Source organism: Leopardus geoffroyi, chromosome A1, assembly GCF_018350155.1.
Source record: "Leopardus geoffroyi isolate Oge1 chromosome A1, O.geoffroyi_Oge1_pat1.0, whole genome shotgun sequence".
NCBI classification, from domain to species: domain Eukaryota; kingdom Metazoa; phylum Chordata; class Mammalia; order Carnivora; family Felidae; genus Leopardus; species Leopardus geoffroyi.
This window is the reverse complement of record NC_059326.1, coordinates 84799955-84821818: the sequence shown is the minus strand read 5'-3', so window position 1 is coordinate 84821818 and position 21864 is coordinate 84799955. Positions and strand designations below refer to the sequence as shown.

The following is a 21864-nucleotide window of genomic DNA, read 5'->3' as shown; positions in this document are numbered from 1 at the left end:
ATCTCTATTTTTCTCAGTTTCTTCTTTTTCCATAATTTTATCTTCTAGTTCACCTATTTTCTCCTCTGCCTCTTCATTCCGAGCTGTGGTCGTCTCCATTTTATTCTGCAGCTCATTAATAGCATTTTTACCTCCTCCTGGCTGTTCCTTAGTCCCTTGATCTCTTAACAATGGATTCTCTGCTCTCCTCTGTAATGTTTTCAAGCCCAGTGATTAATTTTATGACTATTCTTCTAAATTCACTTTCTGTTATATTGTTCAAATCTTCTTTTATCAGTTCATTAGCTGTCATTATTTCCTGAACTTTTTTTTGAGGGGAAATCTTCCGTTTCATCATTTTGGATAGTCCCTAGAGTGGTGTGGAACTGGGGGGCACTTCCCCTGTGCTGTCTTGAATAACTTGCGTTGGTGGGCAGGGCCGCAGTCAGACCTGATGTCTGCCCCCAGCCCACCACTGGGGCCACAGTCAGACTGGTGTTGCCTTCTCTTTCCCTCTCCTAGGGGCGGGATTCACTGTGGGGTGGCGTGGCCTGTCTGGGCTACTTGCACACTGCCAGGCTTGTGGTGCTGAGGATCTGGCGTATTAGTTGGGGTAGATTGGCAAGGTGCACAGGGTTGGGAAGGGTAGGCTAAGCTCGCTTTTCTTTCGGTGATCCGCTTTGGGAGGGGCCCTGAGGCACCGGGAGGGAGTCTGACCCCCTGGAGGGATGGATCCGCAGAAACACTGTGTTGGGTGTTTGCGCAATTTAAGCAAGTTCCCTTTCAGGAACTGGTTCCCTTGGGATTTGGTTGGGGGATGGGCGAGGGAGATGGTGCTGGCAAGCGCCTGTGTTCCCCACCAAGCTGCTCTCTGTTGTTCCGGGGTCAACTCTCTCTCCTGTTGTCTTCCAGCCCTCCTGTTCTCCGAGCAGAGCTGTTGGCTTATACGCTTCCAGATGTTAAGTCCCGCTTGCTGTCAGAACACACTCCATTGGCCCCTCCACTTTTGCAAGCCAGACTCGGGGGCTCTGCTTTGCCAGCGGGCTGCCCCTCTGCCCCGGCTCCCTCCTGCCAGTCGTGTATCGCGCACTGCGTCTCCGCCCTTCCTACCCTCTTCCATGGGCCTTTTGTCTTCACTTGGCTCTGGAGACTCCATTCTGCTAGTCTTCTGGCTGTTTTCTGGGTTTTAGGCAGGTGTAGGTGGAATTTAAGTCATCAGCAGGTCGCGGTAAGCCCAGCATCCTCCTACGCTGCCATCTTCCCCCAAATGTAGCAGCATTAAAAGCATGGGAATATATCCTTTTATTAATGGAGTCCCATGAAATTATCTTAATATAAACATTTAATATAAATTTGTGAATGTCGCAAGGTGGAGAATCGTGTGTTTGTCCTCTTCTTTTCTAGAAAATTGATATCTAGTCTTTGGCAATTCCTTACTGATATAAAAAGAGATTACAAAATGAATCTCTTTAATTGACAATAAAGGGGAGTGAGCCATGTTCAAGTTGAATCAATTTTGTAATTCTCACCCCAATTGTGTGTCTACAACCAAATATTCACATCCATGATATGAATACATTAGCTTGTATGACAATGAGAATTACAGTTGTAGATAGAAGGACGTTTAATAATTATCTGATTTTAAAGTGAGATTATGATGAATTGTCAGGTTATAACAAATGTTTCACAACGGTCTCTAAATATTGAAGGATGAAGAATAGAAAGTGATAGTATGTGATGGAAAACACACTTGGATATTTTTTTTCTCAATTGTTTGGTAATTCTTTCCCCATTAGCATAAAATTTACAACAGTTCAATTATAAAGAAAAATACCTATGCATTCTTTATATGGCTATTAGTATTCTTCATGCTGAATATGAGTCCAGGTAATGCAGAACAGAAAGCAAAAGAAATGCATGTACATTGGAGCAAGAGAAATGGGTACATTGTCCTGCCATGATTTTGGTTATGTTGTGTGTATTATCTCTCTTTCTCATCCTCTCTTTTTCATCTTTCCCCTCTCTCCCTTGTTAGATAATACATACGATGATAGATTTTAGGTAGATACATAGATGATAGATAGATAGATAGATGTCAGATAGATATGTATGACTAAAAAATACATTCACACTCAAATTGGTGTGCAAATTATGTTGAGACTATACTAAGACTTCATACAACATAAGTTTTACATTGATTTTGTAAAATAGATTTGGTTAAAATGAAAACTGTGATGTGGTGATGAGTATGGCAACAAAATTAATTACAATGATCATGTGAGGTCTATTTTTTCCAGATAAATATGCTTTTGCACCTATCATTATCACATCTTCCATTCATTTGACTATTAAAAAATGCCAATTTTTACCAGTAGGCATTGGAATTTCCACCAACACCTTCCTCTTTCTCTTCCACGTTTTCATGATCCTCTGGATCACAGGTCTAAGCCCACTGACCTAATCACCTGTCATTTGGCCTTTGTCCACATAATGAAACTCTCCATTGCATTGTTTTTATTGTGTACAGCCCTGTTGGAATCACTGAACTTTCTGAATGATTTAAAATATAAGGCTTTATTCTGCATGATCAGAGTAATGGGGGGCCCCTGCATGAGGACCACCTGCCTTCTGAGCATCCTCCAGGCCATTATCATCAGCCCCAGTACCTCCCGGTTGGCCAGTTTTAAACCTAAATGCACAAAGTACATCTTCCATTCATTTATCATCTTATGGTTTCTCAGTTTGTCTCTCAATAGTAACTGTATCTTGTATATTGCTGCTTCTTCTTCTAATGTGACCCAGAATAATCTACTGAATGTTAGTAAATACTGCTCATTTTCCCCCATAAGGTCCATCATCAGGGTTCTACTTCTCACACTGACATTATCCAGCGATGTTTCTTCATAGAAGTCATGCTACTCTCTAGTGCATACATGATGATTCCCTTGTCCAGGTATCAGAGGTGGTGCCACCACCATCACAGCACCAGCCTCTCCGCAAGAGTCTCCCCAGTGAGAAAGACCACCCAGAATGTACTGTTTTGGCTGAGTTTCTTTGTGGCCATGTACTGGGTGGATGCCATCATCTCTTTCTCTGCAACTCTGTTATGGACATATGATCCAGTCATCCTAGATTTCCAGAAGCTTGTGTCTAATGTCTATGCCACTGTCAGTGTGTTGGTGGTAATTTGTTCTGATAAAAGGATAGAAATGTGTTTCAAAAGTGTGAATACATTACAATCAATTTATAACTACTTATTCATGAAATATTTATACCAAAACTGGATATTTTTGCTTTAATTCATATGACAGAGTATTTATTTATGTCACAAACAAGAATAATTTAACTTATATGTAACTTCAAATTATATCTTACTTTATCTAAATATATTTGAAATCTATGATGCCAAGGACACTCCAGGTTCAATAGTTTAGTATTCAGGAAGATTTGATATTTACAATTGTAAACGTTGATGTTCCAAATGTGACAGCACCCAAATATATAAATCAATTAATCACAAATATAAAGCATTCATTGATAACAATACTATAATAATAGGGGACTTCAACAACCCCACTTCCAGCAATGGACAGATCATCTAAACAGAAAATCAACAAGGAAACAATGGCAGTGAATGACACACGGGAACAAATGGATTTAACAGATATATTCTGAACATTTCATCCTAAAGCAGTGAAATACACATTCTTCTCCAGTGTACATGGAACATTCTCCAGGATATATCACATACTGGGACACAAATCAGCCCTCAACAAGTACAAAACCATGCAGATCATACTGTACACATTTTCAGACCACAACACCATGAAACTCGAAATCAACCACAAGAAAAAAATTTGGAAAGATAAATAATTAGAGAATAAAGAACATCTTACTAAAGAATGAATGGGTAAACAAGAAGTTAAGGAGGAAATTACACGTAAGCCAATGAAAAAGATAACAACACAGCCCAAAACTTCTGGGACAAGCAAAGGCAATCAGTCACAAGAGGAAAGAATATAGCAATGCAGGCCTTCCCAAAGAAGGAAGAAATGTCTCAGATGCACACCTAAACTTACATGTTAACTACCTGGAACAAAAAAACAGAAATTAAAACTCAAAACCAGCAGAAGACAGGAAATATTAAAGATTAGAACATAAATCAATGCTATTGAAATAAAAAAAAATACAGTAGAAAAGATGAATGAAACCAGGAGCTTGTTCTTTGAAAGAATTAACAAAATTGATAAACCACTAGCCAGATTGATCAAAAAGAAAAAGGAATGGACTCAAATAAATACAATCAAGAATGAAAGAGGAGAAATGCACACAACCAACACATCAGAAATGAAAACAATAATAAGAGAATATTATGAGCAGGTATATGCCAATAAAATGGGCAACCTGGAAGAAATGGGCAAATTCCTAGAAACATATACACTACCAAAACTGAAACAGGAAGAAATTGAAAATTTGAACAGACCCATAACCAGTAAAGAAATAGAATTAGTAATCAAAAATCTGCCAAAAAACAAGAGTCCAGGGCCAGATGGCTTTCCAGGGGAATTCTACCAAACATTTAAAGAAGAGTTAACACCTATTCTTTTGAAGCTGTTTCAAAAAATTGAAATGGAAGGAAAACATCCAAAGTCATTCTGTGAAGCCAGCATTACATTGATTCCAAAACCAGACAAAGACCCCACTAAAAAACAGAATAGACCAATTTCCCTGATGAGCATGGATGCAAAAATCCTCAGCAAGATACTAGCCACCTGGATCCAACAATACATTAAAAGAATTATTCACCACGACAAAGTGGTATTTATACCTGGGATGCAGGGCTGGCTCAATATCCACAAAACAGTGTGATACATCACAACAATAAAAGAAAGGACAAGAACCACATGATCCTCTCAATGGATGCAGAGAACATATTTGACAAAATACAGCATCCTTTCTTTATAAAAACCTTCAAGAAAGTAGGGATAGAAGGATAATACCTCAGGATCATAAAAGCCATATATGAAAGACCCACTCTAATATCATTATCAATGGGGAAAAATTGAAAGCTTTTCCTCTAAGGCTATGAACATGACAGTGATATCAACTCTTGCCACTGGTATTCAAAATAGTATTGGAAGTCTTAGCCTCTGCAACCAGAAAACTCAAAGGAATAAAAGACATCCAATCACTCAGGAGGAAGCCAAATTTTTACTCTACACAGATGACATGATACTCTGCATAGAAAACCCAAAGGATTCCACCAAAAAACTGCTAGAACTGATCCATGAATTCAGCAAAGTGGCAGGACATAAAATCAATACACAGAAATTGGTTGCATTCCCATACACCAATAATGAAGCAACAGAAATATAAATCAAGGAATGGGTCCCATTTACAATTGCACCAAAACCCATAAAATACCTGGGAATAAACCTAACTAAAAGGGTGAAAAATCTATACACTGAAAACTACAGAAAACTTATGAAAGAAATGGAAGAAGACACATAACAATGGAAACATATTTCATGCTCCTGGATTGGAAAAACAAATATTGTGAAAATATTGGTACTACTCAAAGCAATCTACATATCCAATGCAATACCTATCAAAATAACACCAGCATTCTTCACAGAGCTATAACAAACAATTTTAAAATTTTTTATGGAACCAGAAAAGACCCCAAATAGCCAGAGCAATCTTGAAAAAGAAAAACAAAGCTAGAGGCATCACAATCCCAGATTTCAAGATGTATTCCAAACCTGTAATCATCAAGGCAGTATGGTACTGGAACAAAAACAGACACATAGGTCAATGTAACAGAATACAGAACCCAGAAATGGACCCACAAACGTATGGCCCACTAATCGCTGACAAAGCAGGAAAGAATATCCAGTAGAATAAAGATAGTCTCTCCAGCAAATGGTGCTGGGAAAACTGGAGAGCAGTATTCAAAAAAAAAAAAAAAAAAAGAAAGAAAGAAAGAAAGAAAAAAAAAGAAAAGAACCCGGACCACTTTCTCACACCATACACAAAAATAAACTCAAAATGGATTAAAGACCTAAATAGAAGGCAGAAAGCCATCAAAATCTTAGAGGACAAAGCAGGCAAAAAACACTTTGATTTTAGCCGCAGCAACTTCTTACTCAACACGTCTCCAGAGACAAGAGAATCAAAAGCTAAATGAATAATGGGGACATCATCAAAATAAAAAGCTTCTGCAAAGCAAAGGTAATGATCAGAAAAACTAAAAGGCAACCGATGGAATGGGAGAAGATAGTTGCAAATGGCGTATCAGAGAAAGTGTTAGTATCCAATATCTATAAGGAACTTCTCAAACTCAACACCCAAACAGAAAATAATCTAGTGAAGAAATGGGAAGAAGACATGAATAAAGACTTCTCCAAAGAAGACATACAGGTGGCCAACTGACACATGAAAAAATGCTCAACATCAGTCATCAGAGAAATACAAATCAAAACCACAATGAGATACCACCTTACACCTGTCAGAATGGCTAACATTAGCAACCCGGGCAACTACAGATGTTTGTGAGGATGCAGAGAAAGAGGATCTCTTTTCCACTGCTGGTGGGACTGTAAAACTGTTGTAGTCACTCTGGAAAACAGTATGGAGATTCCTCAAAAACCTAAAAATGAAACTACCCTATGACCCAGCAATTGCACCACTAGGTATTTATCCAAGGGACACAGGTATGCTGTTTTGAAGGGACACATGCACCCCAATGTTATAGAAGCACTATCAACAATACCCAAAGTATGGAAATAGTCCAAATGTCCATAGATGGATGAATGGATAAAGAAGATGTGGTATATATACAATGGAGTATTACTTAGCAATCAAAACAAATGAAATCTTGCCATTTGCAACTATATGGATAGAACTAGAGGGTATTATGCTAAGTGAAAATACAGAAAGACAAATATCATGACTTCACTCATATGGGGAATTTAAGATACAAAACAGATGAACATAGGGAAGGGAAAAATAATATAAAAACAATATAAAAGCAGGGAGGGAGACAAAAACATAAGAGACTCTTAAATATAGAGAAGGAACAGAGGGTTGCTGGAGGAGTGGTGGGATGGGGAATGGGCTAAATGGGTAAGGGACGTTAAGGAATCTACTCCTGAAATCATTGTTGCACTATATACTAACTAACTTGGATTTAAATTTTAAAATTATTAATAGAATGAAAAATAAATAAATAAATAAAATTAGTTAAACAAAAAAGAAAAAAGGCATCATTTTATTCGACTAAAGAGAAATGAAGTATTCAAAAACAAAACACAACAAAAAAAATTGTTTCCTCTAGCTCTGCAAAGATGCTAGTGTATTTTGAGGAGTATTGTATTTAATGGGTAGATTGCTTTGGTCACTATCGACATTTTAACAATATTTGTTCTTCCAATCCATGAGAATAGAATGTTTTTCCATTTCTTTGCTTCTATTTCAATTGCTTTCATAAACTTTCTATAGTTTTAAGCATAAAGAATTTTTTTTTCCTTTTTTGTTAGGATTATTCCTAGGTTCCTTATTGGTTTTGGTGCATTTGTAAATGGAATTCTTTGATTTATCTTTCTGCTGCCTCATTATTGGTGTGATGAAATGCAACCAAATTCCATGCTTTGACTTTGTATCTTGCAGCTTTGTTGAACTCATGTATCAGGTCTAGGTTTTTTGTTGGAGGCTTTTGGGTTTTCCATGTGATGTATCATTGTCATCTTTGGAGAATAGAAGTTTGAGTTCTTCTTTCCCAATTCGTACAAATTTTAGTTCTTTGTGTTGTCTAATTGCTAATGCTACAGTTTCCAGTATTGAACAACAGTGGTAAGAGTGGACATCCTGTCATGTTCCTGACCTTAGTGGGGGAAGATCTCAGTTTTGTGTTTTTTTTTTTTCCATTGATGATGATCTACCTATGGGTCTTTCATATATAGCCTTTATTATGATGAAGTATTATCCTTCTATCCCTATTTTCTGGCAGTTTTTATCAAGGAATGATGCTGTATTTTGTCAAATGTATTTTCTGCAACTTTTGAGAGGATCATATGTTTCTTATCTTTTCTTTTATTAATGTGGTGTATCACATTGATTCATTTGTGAATATGGAACTAGTCTCGCAGTCCAAAAATAAATCCCACTTGATTATGGTGGATAAGTATTTTAATGTAATATTGAATGTTATTTGCTAGTATCTTGTTGAGAATTTTTGCATCCATGTTCATCAGAGATATTGACCTCTAATTCTCTTTTTTAGTGGGGTCTTCGCCTGCTTTTGGATTCAAGGTAACGCTCACTCCATAGAATGAGTTTGGAAGGTTCCTTCCATTTTATTTTTGGAACAGTTTGGGAAGAGTCGGTATTAATTCTTCTTTAAATGTCAGGTAGAATTCTCCTGAGTATCTATCTGGCCCAGGACTGTTGTTTTTTGGGAAATTTTGATAACTAGTTCACTTTTGCTGGTCATGGGTCTCTTTTAATTTTTTTATTTCTTCCTGTTTCAGTATTAGCAATATGTGTGTTTGTAGGAATTTGTAAATTTCTTCCAGGTGGCACAGTTTGATGGCATGTAATTTTCTGGGTATTTTCTTATAATTGTTTGTATTTCTGTGGTGTTGGTTGTGATCTCTCCTCTTTCATTTGTGCTTTTATCTATTTGGGTCCTCTCTGTTTTCTTTTTGATAAGTCTGGCTAGGGTTTATCATTTTTGTTTTTTCTTTCAAAGAACCAGCATTTAGTTTCATTTATCTGTTCTACTATTTTTTGTCTGTTTCCATATCATTTATTTCTGCTCTAATATTTATCATTTCCATAACTCTACTGGCTTTAGGCTTTATTTACCTTTCCTTTTCTTGATCCAATAGGTGTAAGATAAGGTTGTGTAATTGGGAAATTTCTTGTTTCTTTAGATAGGCCTGAATGCAATTTCTTTTACCTTAGAACTGTGTTTACTACATACCAGAGGGTTTGTAATATCGTGTTTGCATTTTCATTTGTTTCCATGAAGTTTTTTTTTTAATTTCTTCTTTAATTTCCACATTAAACTATTTATGCTCTGATAGTATATTTTTTAACTTCCATGAGTTTGAGGGCTTTCCAAATTTTTGTGTGTGATTGATTTCAAGTTTCATAGTGCTGTGATCCTAAAATATCCATGATATGATCTCACCTTTTTGTGCCTATTGAGGGCTGATATGTGAACCAACATGGGATGTATTCTGGAGTATGTTCCAGGTGCATTAAAGAAAGATGTATTCTGCTACTTTAGAATGAAATGTTATGAATGTATCTGTTAAGTCCATCTGTTCCAGTGTGTCTTTCGAAGGCATTTTTGCTTGTTGGCTTTCTGCTTAGATGATCTGTCCATTGCTATAAGTGGTGCATTAAATTATCCTACTATTTTGGTATCATTTTCAGTGAGTTTCTTTATGTTTGTTGTTAATTGATTCATATATTTGCATTCCTATAAGTTGGGGGCATATATATTTACATTTGGTAGATCTTCTTAATAGAGAGGCCCCTTACTTATGATACAATGCCATTCTTTATCTCTTGTTACAGTCTTTGTTTTACTTTTTTTTTAATATTTATTTATTTTTGAGAGAGACACAGAGACTGAATGGGAGAGTGGCAGAGATAGAGGGAAGCACAAAATCTGAAGCAAGCTCAAGACTCTGAGGTGTCTGCACAGAGCCTGACATGGGGCCTGAATTCACAAATGGTGAGATCATGACCTGAGCCAAAATCGGACTCTTAACAAAGAGCCACCCAGGCACCTCTACAGACTTTGTTTTAAAATATGGTTTGTCTAAGTATGGATACTTTGACTTTCTTTTGATGTTGATTATCATAATAGGTGGTTTTCCATCCCCTCTCTTTCAAATTCGAGGTGCATTTATCTCTAAAATGAGTCTGTTGTAGGCCGCATATAAACGGCTCTTGTTTTTGTTTGTTTTTAATACCATTGAAACCCTATGTATTTTCATTGATGCACTTAACCCATTTATATTCAGAGTGTTTATTTAAATTTAGTGCCTTTTTGTTAACTGTGGAGTTGGTATATCTGATGATGTTCTCTGGTCCTTTCTAAATTTCATTGTTGATCTTGTTTCTTTCTCCAGTCCAAGAGACCTCCTTTAAATTTCTTGCAGGGCTGGTTTAGTGATCACAAACTCTTAGGTTTTCTTTTTTTCTTTTTCTTTTCTTTTCTTTTCTTTTCTTTTCCTTTTCTTTCCTTTCCTCTTCCTTTTTTCTTTTTCTTTCTTTCTTTATTTCTTTTTTGTTATTGTCTTTTGTCTGGGAAAATCTTTATCTCTCCTATTCTGAATGACAACTTTGCTGGATAAAGAATTCTTGGTTATGTATTTCCTATACAGCATATTGAATATTTCTTGCCAATTCCTCCTGCCACTCCCTTCTGGACTTCTAAGTTTCAGTGGACAAGCATGCTGTTAACCTTATGTGTCTACTGTAGTAAGTTAAGGATACTTTGTCCCTGGCTGCTTTCAGAATTCTCTGTGTACCTTTATATTTTATAAGTTTTATGATGGTGTGACATGGTGTTGCCCTGTTTTTATTGATTTGAGGGGGAGTTCTCTGTGCCTCTTGGACTTGAATGCCTGTTTCTTTCACCATATAAGGAAGTTCTCAGCTATAATTTGGTCAAAGAAATCTTCTGGCTTCCCTCCATTCACTGGTGATTCTTTTTTTTTTTTTTTTTTCAACATTTATTTATTTTTGGGACAGAGAGAGACACAGCATGAATGGGGGAGGGGCAGAGAGAGAGGGAGACACAGAATCGGAAACAGGCTCCAGGCTCTGAACCATCAGCCCAGAGCCCGACGCGGGGCTCGAACTCACGGACGGCGATATCGTGACCTGGCTGAAGTCGGACGCTTAACCGACTGCGCCACCCAGGCGCCCCCACTGGTGATTCTTATGGTACAGATTCTGTTTTGTTTTATGGAAACACTAAGATCTCTAAGTCTTCTTTAGTGATCTAAAAGTTTTCTCTCCCTCTTTTTTTCAGCTTCATTATTTTCCATAATTTTATCTTCTATATCACCTATTCTCTCCTCAGCTTCTTCAAACCTTGTTGGGACTGTATATGGTTAGTTTTGAATCTGAGTTACAGAATTTTTTATTTCACTCTTAGTTTTTAGGTCTTTGATCCCTGCAGCAAAGATTTCTCTGGTTTCTTCTGTGCTTTTTTTTCAAACTCAGCTAGTCGTCTTATGACTGGTATTCTAAATTTATGGTCAAATATTTGGCTTATATCTGTATTAAGCAAGTTTCTGGCTGTGATTTCTTCTTGGCCTTTCTGTTGGGGAGAATTCCTCTGTCTTGTAATTTTGGCTAAATTTCTGTATTTTGCATGTTTTGAAACCTATTATGTTTCTTACACCTGAGAGAAATACTATATTAAAAAGGGGTTGTAAACTGTCTAGGACCCGGCATTTCAGAAAATGTTTCTGGTGTATGCTTTGTGCAACTGGCTGTTTTATTTTGGCTTTACTTTCCCACTGGTCACTTCTCTGCTGAGCTCCTCCTTGGTGCAGTGAGGCTTTTTGACTTTTAACTAGGTGTGCTTTTATTTTTTTGTGAAGTAGGCCAGGAAAAAGGGGGGAATTTTCTGATCCAAAGGTGCTGGTGTGGCTCAGTCAGTTAAGCATGTGACTTTTGATTTTGCCTCAGGTCATGATCTCAAGGTTTGTGAGATCAAACCTCATGTCAGTCTCTGTACCGACAGTGAAAATCCTGTTTGGGATCCTCACCCTCCCTCACTCTTTCTCTTTTTCTCTCAAAATAAATAAACATTAAAATGCTTGATCCAAAAGAGGGGGAGGGAGAGAAAAGGAAAGGGAACAACAACAAAGAAACACACACACACACAGAATACCCAAAAACTATATGGCTGATTCTTAGAGAAAGTAAAGGGGAAAATAAAAAAAGCCTTATTACAAAAATAAACAAAAAGAGAGAAATGAGGAGAGAGAAATGGAAGTAAAACAAGCAAACAAACAAAATTGAAACTATATACCTGATTCCAAAAGAAAAAAGAAAGAGAAAACTGCAGGTGTTATTTGGAAGCACCCTATTTTCAGTGCACATGGTAAATGGGAGGTACTGGCTGTGCTGGTCTGCAGGACAGGTTTGCTGCACTGGCTCAGAGTCAGTATTGACCCAGTGAATAAGCACTTGATAGGCATAGGGTGTCAGGGTTTGGTGTAAGCTAGTCTTGCCTCCCCTGGGAGCTGCTGTGTTGCTCTCTGAAGTTCCATCTTGTTGGTGTTGGGACAAAAATGGCTCCTCTCCTATATATCATTGAGAGACCCGTGATCTTCCACCCTGTATTGTTCAGGAAGCCCTCACAGGATACCAAGGGCAGTCGGCTCACTCTGTGCCACAATTGTACTGTGTTTTTTCTTCAACACACGCCAGCTATTCAAAACATGAGGCCTTAAAGGACCCAGCACTACATAGATCTGATCCTTTCCTGTGTAGTCGAGCCTCTTTCCATGCCGTGTCTGAATCCCCCTGTCCCGGAAAAATAGTTCCAGGACTGCACAGAGCATAGAATCTATGGTGTAACACTATAAAATTCAAAAAAAGTTTATATTCCCTCTGGGTGCACATTTGTCCCCTTGCTGATGAAAGGTCTTTGGCTAGCACCTGAAGGGTCTTTTGTCCTTTGAGACGCAATAAACCCTCTTCCAAAAGTACTTTAGGAAGGGGCATGTTATCTTCCAGGGATCCTTGGAAGTCTCTACACTACTCTACCTCACCCTCTCTCCAACTGTGGAGATCCTTCTGCCACTCCGCAGATCAATTTCCTGGGTGTTTCAAGTGATCTGACCTCAATACATCTGAGTATGAGTGACAAAGAAAGCCCAGGGACCCCCTACTCCCATGCCATCTTAACTCCTCCCTACTACACCTTTGTACTGTAACTGTAAGTCCAGAATTGTGATGCCTTTGGCTTTGGTTTGCTTTTTCAAGATTGTGTTTGCTATTTGTGGTCTTGCAGTTCCATGCAAATTTTAGAATTGTTTGTTCTAGCTCTGTGAAAGATATTTTTGGTATTTTGGTAAGGGTTGTATTAAAGTGTAGATTGCTTTGGGTAATATTGACATTTTAAAAATGTTTGTTCTTCCAATCCATGAGCATGGAATGTTTGTCCATTTCTTTGTGTCCATCAATTTTTTTCAACAATGTATTATACTTTTCAGGGTACAGATCTTTTACTTCTTTGGTTACGTTTCTTCCTAGGTATCTTATGGTTTTTGGTGCATTTGTAAATAGGATCAATTCCTTGATGTCTCTTTCTGTTGCTTCATTATTGGTGTATAGAAATGCAACAGAGTTCTATACAATGATTTTGTAACTTGCAAGTTTGCTGAATTCGTGTATCCATTTTAGCAATTGTTTGGTAGAGTCTTTTGGGTTTTCTATGTAGAGTACCATGTCATTTTCAAATAGGGAAAGTGTGACTTCTTTGTCGATTTGGATGCCACTTATTTCTATGTGTTTTCTGATTGCTGTCGCTAGGAATTTCAGGAAATTGCAGTAGTAAAAGTAGATATCCTTATCTTGTTTTTGACCATAGAGGAAAAGCTCTCAGTTTTACCCTATTGAGGGTGAAAATAGTTGTGGGTTTATCATATATGACCTTCATGATGTTGAAGTATATTCCCTCTAACCTTACTTTGTGGAGGGTTTTTATCATGAATGCATATTCTACTTTGTTAAATGCTTTTTCTACATCTATTTAGAGGATCAAATGGTTCTTATCCTTTCTTTTATGAATATGGTGTATCATCACGTTGATTGATTTCTGAATATTGAATCACATTCACAGCCCAGGGGAAAAAAAATCCTACTTGATCATGGTGAATGACTTTTTTTATTGTACTGTTGGATTAGTATTGCTAGGATTTGGTTGAGAATTTTTGTATCCGTGTTCATCAAGGATGTTGGCCTGTAGTTTTCTTTTTGAGTGCAGTCATTATCAGGTTTTAGTATCATGGGTAATTCTGGACTCATAGAATTAATTTCGAAGTTTTCCTCCCTTTTCTAGTTTTTGGAAGAATTTTAGAAGAATAGGGAGTAACTCTTCTTTCAATGTTTAGTAGAATTCCTCTTTGAAAACATTTGGCCCTGTAGTTTTGTTTTCTGTAGTATTTTTTTTTTAATTATTCATTCATTTATATTTCTGGTTATTAGTCTTTTCAAGTTATCTATTTTCTCCTGTTTCAGCTTCAGTAGTTTACATACTTCCAGGAATTGATCCATTTCTTTGAGAATATCCAATTTGCTGGAATATAATTTTTTGTAATATTCTGTTTCTATTTTGATGGTGTTTGTTGTTATTTCTCCTCTCTCATTTTTTATTTTACTTATTTGGGTCTTGTCTCTTATTTTTTATAATTCTGGATAGGTGCTTATCAATTTAGCAATTTTTTTCAAAGAGCACATTTTTGGTTTCATTAATGTGTTCTATTTTTTAAAATTTCTGTATCATTTATTTTTGGTCTAGGCATCATTATTTCCTGCCTTCTGCTTTCTTTAGGTTTCATTTGTTCTTAATTTTTATTTTTGAGAGAGAGAGTGTGTGTGTGTGAGCAGGGGAGGGGTGGAGAGAGAGGGAGACACAGAATCTGAAGCAGGTTCCAGGCTCCAAGCTGTCAACACAGAGTCCCATGTGGGGCTCGAACCCGTGGACCACAAGATTATGACCTGAGCTGAAGTCAGACACCCAACTGACTGAGCCACCCAGGTGCCCCTCATTTATTGTTCTTTTCCTAACTCTTTTAGGTATAAAGTTAGGTTATTTGAGAGTCTTCTTATTTCTTAAGGTACTCCTGCTTTGTTATTTACTTCCCTCATAGGACTTCTTTTGCTGCATATCAAAGATTTTGGATCATTGAATTTTCATTTTCATTTGTTTCTCTGTACTTATTTACTTATTTATTTGATTTCCTGGTAGACCATGCCATTGTTTATTATCATGGTGTTTAACTTCCGTGTATTTGTGGTATTTCCATATATGTTTGTGGTTGACTTCAAGTTTTTACTTGAAGTTTTAACAAGCTATGCTCTTTTCTTGTTTAATAAGACCTGATACTACCTCCAGTAGAGCTGCAGAATATCCACTAGAATCCCTGCAGAACTCTCTGGGAGACGTTGTGTGGGTAGGGTTTCAGCTTCTGGGAGGGCCCCACCATGATGGGATTGTGGCAAGCTTGGATGAGATGGGCAGTACCTCCAGAATGCTGTGTTTTGCAACTTGGAGTATGCACATTAAGCAGCCAGTGAGTGTGCTGCATTGACTCCTGTCAGTGGCTCTGTGTTTATGCTGAAGAGGAGGAAAATTGTGCCAGCTAGTTCCTGTGTCCCCAGAGAAACATGCAATTTTTTGCATTGCTCTCTCTCCTTTCTCTGCTACCAGGGTTCCCTTTTTCTGCAGCACCTGTGATCTGTTTCTCCCCCAAGCCATAACTCTGCACTTCCTGATGTGGTACCTTCTGTCCCTCCGGTTGGGCTCTTTCTTCTGATCAATCCTCAGGTAAATTGTATGGGTATTCAGAATTATTTGATGGTTATCTAGTTGTATTTGAGGGACAAGACTAACCTAGGGTCCTCCTACTATGCACCATCTTAGTTCCCTCTGAGGGTTTTATAATGATTGGGTTTTTGTTTCAAGTGTTTTTCATATTTATGGAAATAACTTAATTTTATAATTTATCAATATGGTGCATTACATTGATTGACTTGGGACTGTTAAAGAAAATTTGTTTAAAAGATAATCCTACTTGTTTATTGTATGTAATTATCCTTTTGTTTAAATTTTACTTAGTTAACATTCAATGCAATATTGGTTACAGGAGTAGAAATCCGTGATTCATTACTTACTGTATGTAATTAATTTTATGTTTTTGGATTCAATTTGCACATTTTTTAATAATTTGTGTCTATGTATATGATAGATCATGGTCTTTAGTTTACTTATGGTGGTTTTATCTGGCTCTCTTTTCTGGATAATAACAGGTCTCATAAAATGAATTAGTAAATGATATGGTCAATTCCCAGTTCCTTCTATATTTTGGAAGGGTTTGTAAAGAACTGGTATTTTTTAAACTTTTAATTAAATGTTTCATAAATTTAAGAAGAAATGCATATGAATCTGGGTATTTTTTGTGTATGGAAATATTTCTTTCATCTCTTTACTTATTAGAGGTGTATTCATATAGTATATGCCCTCTTGAGTTTAGTCAAATGACATGTACTTACATATTTAGGAATTTAAACTGAGTTCGTAGTATTTAATTTTTTATGTATTTACCAATTGAGGTGGAAAAATAAGGAATAATAATGTAAAAGAATGAGATTTCAGGGAAACTGAAGAGCATTCTCACATGTTCTTCTGATTTAAGAAAATAAGTATCACTACCACTGCTGTATTTACTACTAATATTTATTGTGTGAGACAAATCCAAACAATCCAAACAAATAAGGAAATCTGTCATTTGATTTTGGAGTTATCAACACTAGAGTCTAACCCAACCTTCTCTTTTGCAGCAATAATTAGAAGACAAAGATAATTTGAATAAAGACATATAAAATGACATGAATAAAGAATGTCATTGAGATGTGAAAAGTTAATGAAACAATTGGTTAACAATTACACATATAAGTTAGGCAATATCCAAACCTTATACACATATAGATATAATTCAAGTGAGTTTAATATATAAAATAAAATCATGTAAGACAGACACTAAGACACTTACAATTATAGTTGATGACAATAAAACCATCATTATAATAAAGTGTTTAGTAATTATAGCAAACAAATACACTCTTTACAAGTGTTAGATACCATCATCAGACAATTTGAGTATCCCAGGAGACAGAAAAATTGAAATCATTGTTGATGAGTAAAGAGAGGTTGCCAGGGAAACACAAGCCAGAGAATATTAATTTAAATGGCACACATTAGGGCTTAAAATTCATAAAATATATGAAAGCAGAAATCTTACATGTCATATTCTTTGGGATCTGTGAAATGACAACAGAAACTATAAGTAAAATCAACAAGTAGTGTGGGGAAATAGGTTCTACTTACATAAATGGGTTAGAATAAAACTTAGGAAGGAAAGCTGCCACCACGGGGCAAAAGTGCCTGAGACTAGGTGGCAAGATATTGTAATCAGATCACAAGTAACTTGCTATACCACCTACAGGAAACTACTTTCCATGGTGCTAATGTACCTTGATCACAAACACCACTTGCCCCCAGACCCTTTGTTCCTTACTCACACAAGTTAATGATTACTGATTGTTTTCTTCATGTTCATCATGTGTGTAATATCTTGTGAGCTTAATAAACACATAGACTAAACTCATGTTTGGGGCTCTTGTCTCCTCTTAGACATTAGCCTCTCTTGTATTCAATTCTGCATCCACTCTCTTACTATACAAGAAAGAACTCCAGACTCATTGTCTGTGACAAAGTAGCATCTCCCTAAATGCATATTTCAAATAAGATATTTTTGCATAACTACTAGATATAAAATCCAAAGTGAAATTACATCTACAAAGATGTACTAAGAAACCATACTAAGTGCAGCAAAACAACTTGATTACACAAAACAAGCTCTACCAAGAGTAACTTAATGATACAGAAAGACAGTAATGCATTGTGACACAAAGACACACTCCATTAATAGTGAATGATTAGCGCATCACAAATTTGTGCAAAACGTGAAAATACTTTCAGATGTTATTAAAATACGTTCTAAAAATTATATTGTGATATGCTAACTTAAAAGATGGAAGACATGGTTGAAATACTTCAAGGAGAAATTTTTATAAGATACTGCTGCTTGCCACAAAATATCTATATGAAATATTTTCTCTATGTTTACAATCTGGAGGGTTGTGATTTTGGTATTTCCAAAATTCCATTAGTGCAGCTAACTAAAAGTACTCAAAGGTTAAAATAATCCTTAAAATCCTTAATCCTTAAAGTTAGCTAACAAAGTTGATAAGTAAATACAAAAACGTTCCAGGGTCTGAAGAAAGTCAAGAGAAGGTTCTAGAAGAGTAAGCAGTAAGAGTAAGTAGCCATTTTTCTATCCAGATCCTAGCTGACCACAAGGAGATTGAACCTGTGTGGAATGTCCAACTTGCCCCCAGTGTGAGTGGAATAAAGAAAGAAAGAGGGGCGCCTGGGTGGCGCAGTCGGTTAAGCGTCCGACTTCAGCCAGGTCACGATCTCGCGGTCCGCGAGTTCGAGCCCCGCGTCAGGCTCTGGGCTGATGGCTCGGAGCCTGGAGCCTGTTTCTGATTCTGTGTCTCCGTATCTCTCTGCCCCTCCCCCGTTCATGCTCTGTCTCTCTCTGTCTCAAAAATAAATAAAAACATTAAAAAAAAAAAAAAAAAAAAAAAAAAAAAAGAAAGAGACTGGAGACATCCAAAACATGATATGTCCCAAATTTTACAACCATATTAGAAACAGTGATACACACAAATACATAAACTAATGAATAAGGAGTCCAAAGAAATTACATGTCACATAATACAGATCTATGTAATATGTTCAAAATATTTAAGTAAAGACAATGGTACAAAAAGGAAATCAAAAGAAGCAGAAAGAGAATGTATACCCTTGTGAAGAATATTGGGAAAGGAGCCTAATATTATTAGATAGATTAATTTTCAATAACCATTGAAAAATAAAATGGTATAAAACAATAATAAAATGGTATAAAATGATATAAAATAATAATAAAAAATAAAAATAAAATAAAATAATATGGTATATACTATTTCAGCTAAACATTGAATGATTCTGAGGTGATGGAAGGAAAAATAGAATATTGAGCAGAAATATCGAAACCAAGGACATTAAAGACTGGACATTCATGGAAAATGCAGTAGTCATTACAGATATACAAAGATCGGGATAAGAAGAAAAAAAAACACTTAATTGTTGTACTAGAGTATATGATGATAATAATAACAATAATAATAATAAAAGAAATCATAAGTTTCTAATTTCAAAACTAGACAAGGATGTTACACATCAGAAATGCATTGCAACCAAAATAGATAAATAAAAATACTAACCAGAAGTGTTCGTTAAGCTGTGTAACACAAAGTAAAAGGAAATATCCAAAGAATACAAAAATACTAATTGAAAGGGATACATGCACTCTGATGTTTATAACAGCATTATCTACACTAGCCAAATTCTGGAAAATGCCCAAATGTCCATCGACTGAATGAAATGGTTATATAGGTAGATAAATAGATAGATAGATAGATAGATAGATAGATAGATAGATAGATGTGGTATATATATACAATGGAACACTACTCAGCCATCAGAGAGAATGAAATCTTGTCATTTGCAATGATGTGGGTGAGGCTAGAGTGTATTATGCTAAGCGAAGTAAGTCAGCAGAGAAAGACATGCCATATGATCTCACTCTTATGTGGAATTCATTAAACTAAACAAGCAGAAAGGAAAAAAGAGAGAGAGAAACAGATTCTTAACTATTGACAACATGCTGATGGCTACCAGAGGGAATGCAGGTGGAGAAATTGGTTAAGTGACCTATAGAAATTAATAAGTGCACCTGTTGTGATTCATATCAGGTGATATATGGAAGTGTTGAATGGCACCTGAAACTAATAATATATTGTATGGTAACTAACTGGAATTTAAATAAAAACCTTAACAAAGTGTGGTGACACACTCTTGAAACACATTTTTATCATTTTATCGGAACAAATTACCATCAACACACTGACAGTGGCATAGAAATTGGTAACAAGCATCTGGAAATCCAGAATGACTAGGTCATATATCCATAACAGAATTGTGTAGGAGATGATGACAGTCACCCATCACATGACACAAAGGAACTCACAAACAAAAGGACAGTCTGGGTGGCCTTTCTCTCTGGGGAGACTCTTGAGGACAGGCTGGTGCTGTGAAGGTGTTGACACCACCTCTGATGTCTGGACAAGAGAATCATCGTATATGCACTTGAGAGCAGCATGACTCCTATAAGAAAATATCCCTATATAGGGGCGCCTGGGTGGCGCAGTCGGTTAAGCGTCCGACTTCAGCCAGGTCACGATCTTGCGGTCCGTGAGTTCGAGCCCCGCGTCAGGCTCTGGGCTGAGGGCTCAGAGCCTGGAGCCTGTTTCGGATTCTGTGTCTCCCTCTCTCTCTGCCCCTCCCCCGTTCATGCTCTGTCTCTCTCTGTCCCCAAAATAAATAAACGTTGAAAAAAAAATTAAAAAAAAAGAAAATATCCCTATATAATGTCAAAGTGAGAAGCAGTCTCCTGATGATGGAGTTTATGGGGGAAATTGAGTATTATTTACTGACATCCAGTAGATCACTCTGGGTCTCATTAGAAGAAGTAATAGCACAGATGATGCAGTTACTACTGATAGACGAACTGAGAAAACATAAGATGATAAAAAAAAATTGAAAAAATATTCCTTGTGCATTGATGTTTAAACCTGGCCATCCAGGAGGTCCTGGGTCTGATGATGATGGCCCGGAACATGCTCATGGAGAGGCCCTCCATTACTCTCTTAATACAGAATAAAGCCTTACATTTGAAATCATTCATAAAGTTAAGTGTTTCTAACAGATCTGTAAATAACAAAAACAGTACAGTGAAGAGTTTCATTATGTGGACAAAGGCCGAGTGACAGGTTACTAGATCAGCGGGCTTATGCCTGTAATCCAGAAGGAGCGTGAAGATGTGGAAGAGAACAACAAATAAAAAGTCTTTCAATAACACTAATCTCAGATTAATAGAACACCATGTCAGATTGCCCAATGTACCCCTGATGGTTTAAGAGCTTTCAGCAGCCTTCACACGTGTTCAAAGTTGGTTTCAGGTGCATAACTAGAGATACAGCACATTTTTGGGAATGATTAAAATGTCTCCTCCAGATAACTTAAGGGAAATATTCTTCTTTATAGGGGACTCATCATTGCCAGGGCACCTGCATGGTCAGAAAATTGTATACTGCTTTCCAGCATCTAATCCTTCACCTGTCAGGTGCACTTAGTAAACGTTACATGTGCATCTCCATTTAAGCAGGACTTGGGATTGAGATACGCTCCCCCCCTTCTCAAGGCATCTTATTTGATTAGACTTATAGGCTCCTGTGGTGGTGTATTCCATCACCCAGAACTGTCAGTCCTTAGTTGTTTCTTCTCATAGGGCTCTTTTAGTTCACACATGCAGCAATAGGGAAACAACTCTAGAAACTTACAAATTGTTTGCTTTTGTGATACCTGTTAAGAACATCTTTTTATAATTAAGATTTACTTTAATCTTTATCATAATTTCTGTGTTCATGGCCCAGTTTTTATAGTTTTTATTTAAATTCCAGTTTGTTAATATACAGTGCAATATTAGTTTTAGGTGTACACTGAGTTATTCAACACTTCCATAAAACACCCAGTGCAAATCACAAGTGCACTCCTTATCAAACAACATCAATTGAGAAGCGACTTTTTTTTGTGAATTAACAATAAGCCTGCATGTATATGATTTCAAGTATAAGACATTCTGGATAAAGGGAAACTACAAAGAAAGTAAAAATATCAGTGGCTGCACACAGAAAGAAGGAGGAACATTTGGACTATAGGGGAATTTTAGGACACTCAGAATTCTCTGTTTAATTCTATTAAGATGGCTACAACCCAATAAACTTTTCTCCAAATACACAAAAAGATGTACAACAATAAGAATGAACAATAATGTAAACACTGGACTTTGGTTTATTATAATGCATCAGTGTAGGTTTATTAATTGTACATAA

At 36.6% G+C, this 21864-nt stretch overlaps 2 pseudogenes; one reads left to right on the top strand and one right to left on the bottom strand.

The window, feature by feature from the left end:
• The first annotated feature begins 796 nt into the window (after positions 1–796).
• On the top strand, positions 797–3229 carry LOC123611611 (annotated as a pseudogene).
• A 16502-nt stretch (positions 3230–19731) lies between these two features.
• Positions 19732–21864, bottom strand: part of LOC123611556 — a 41322-nt pseudogene continuing 39189 nt past the window's right edge.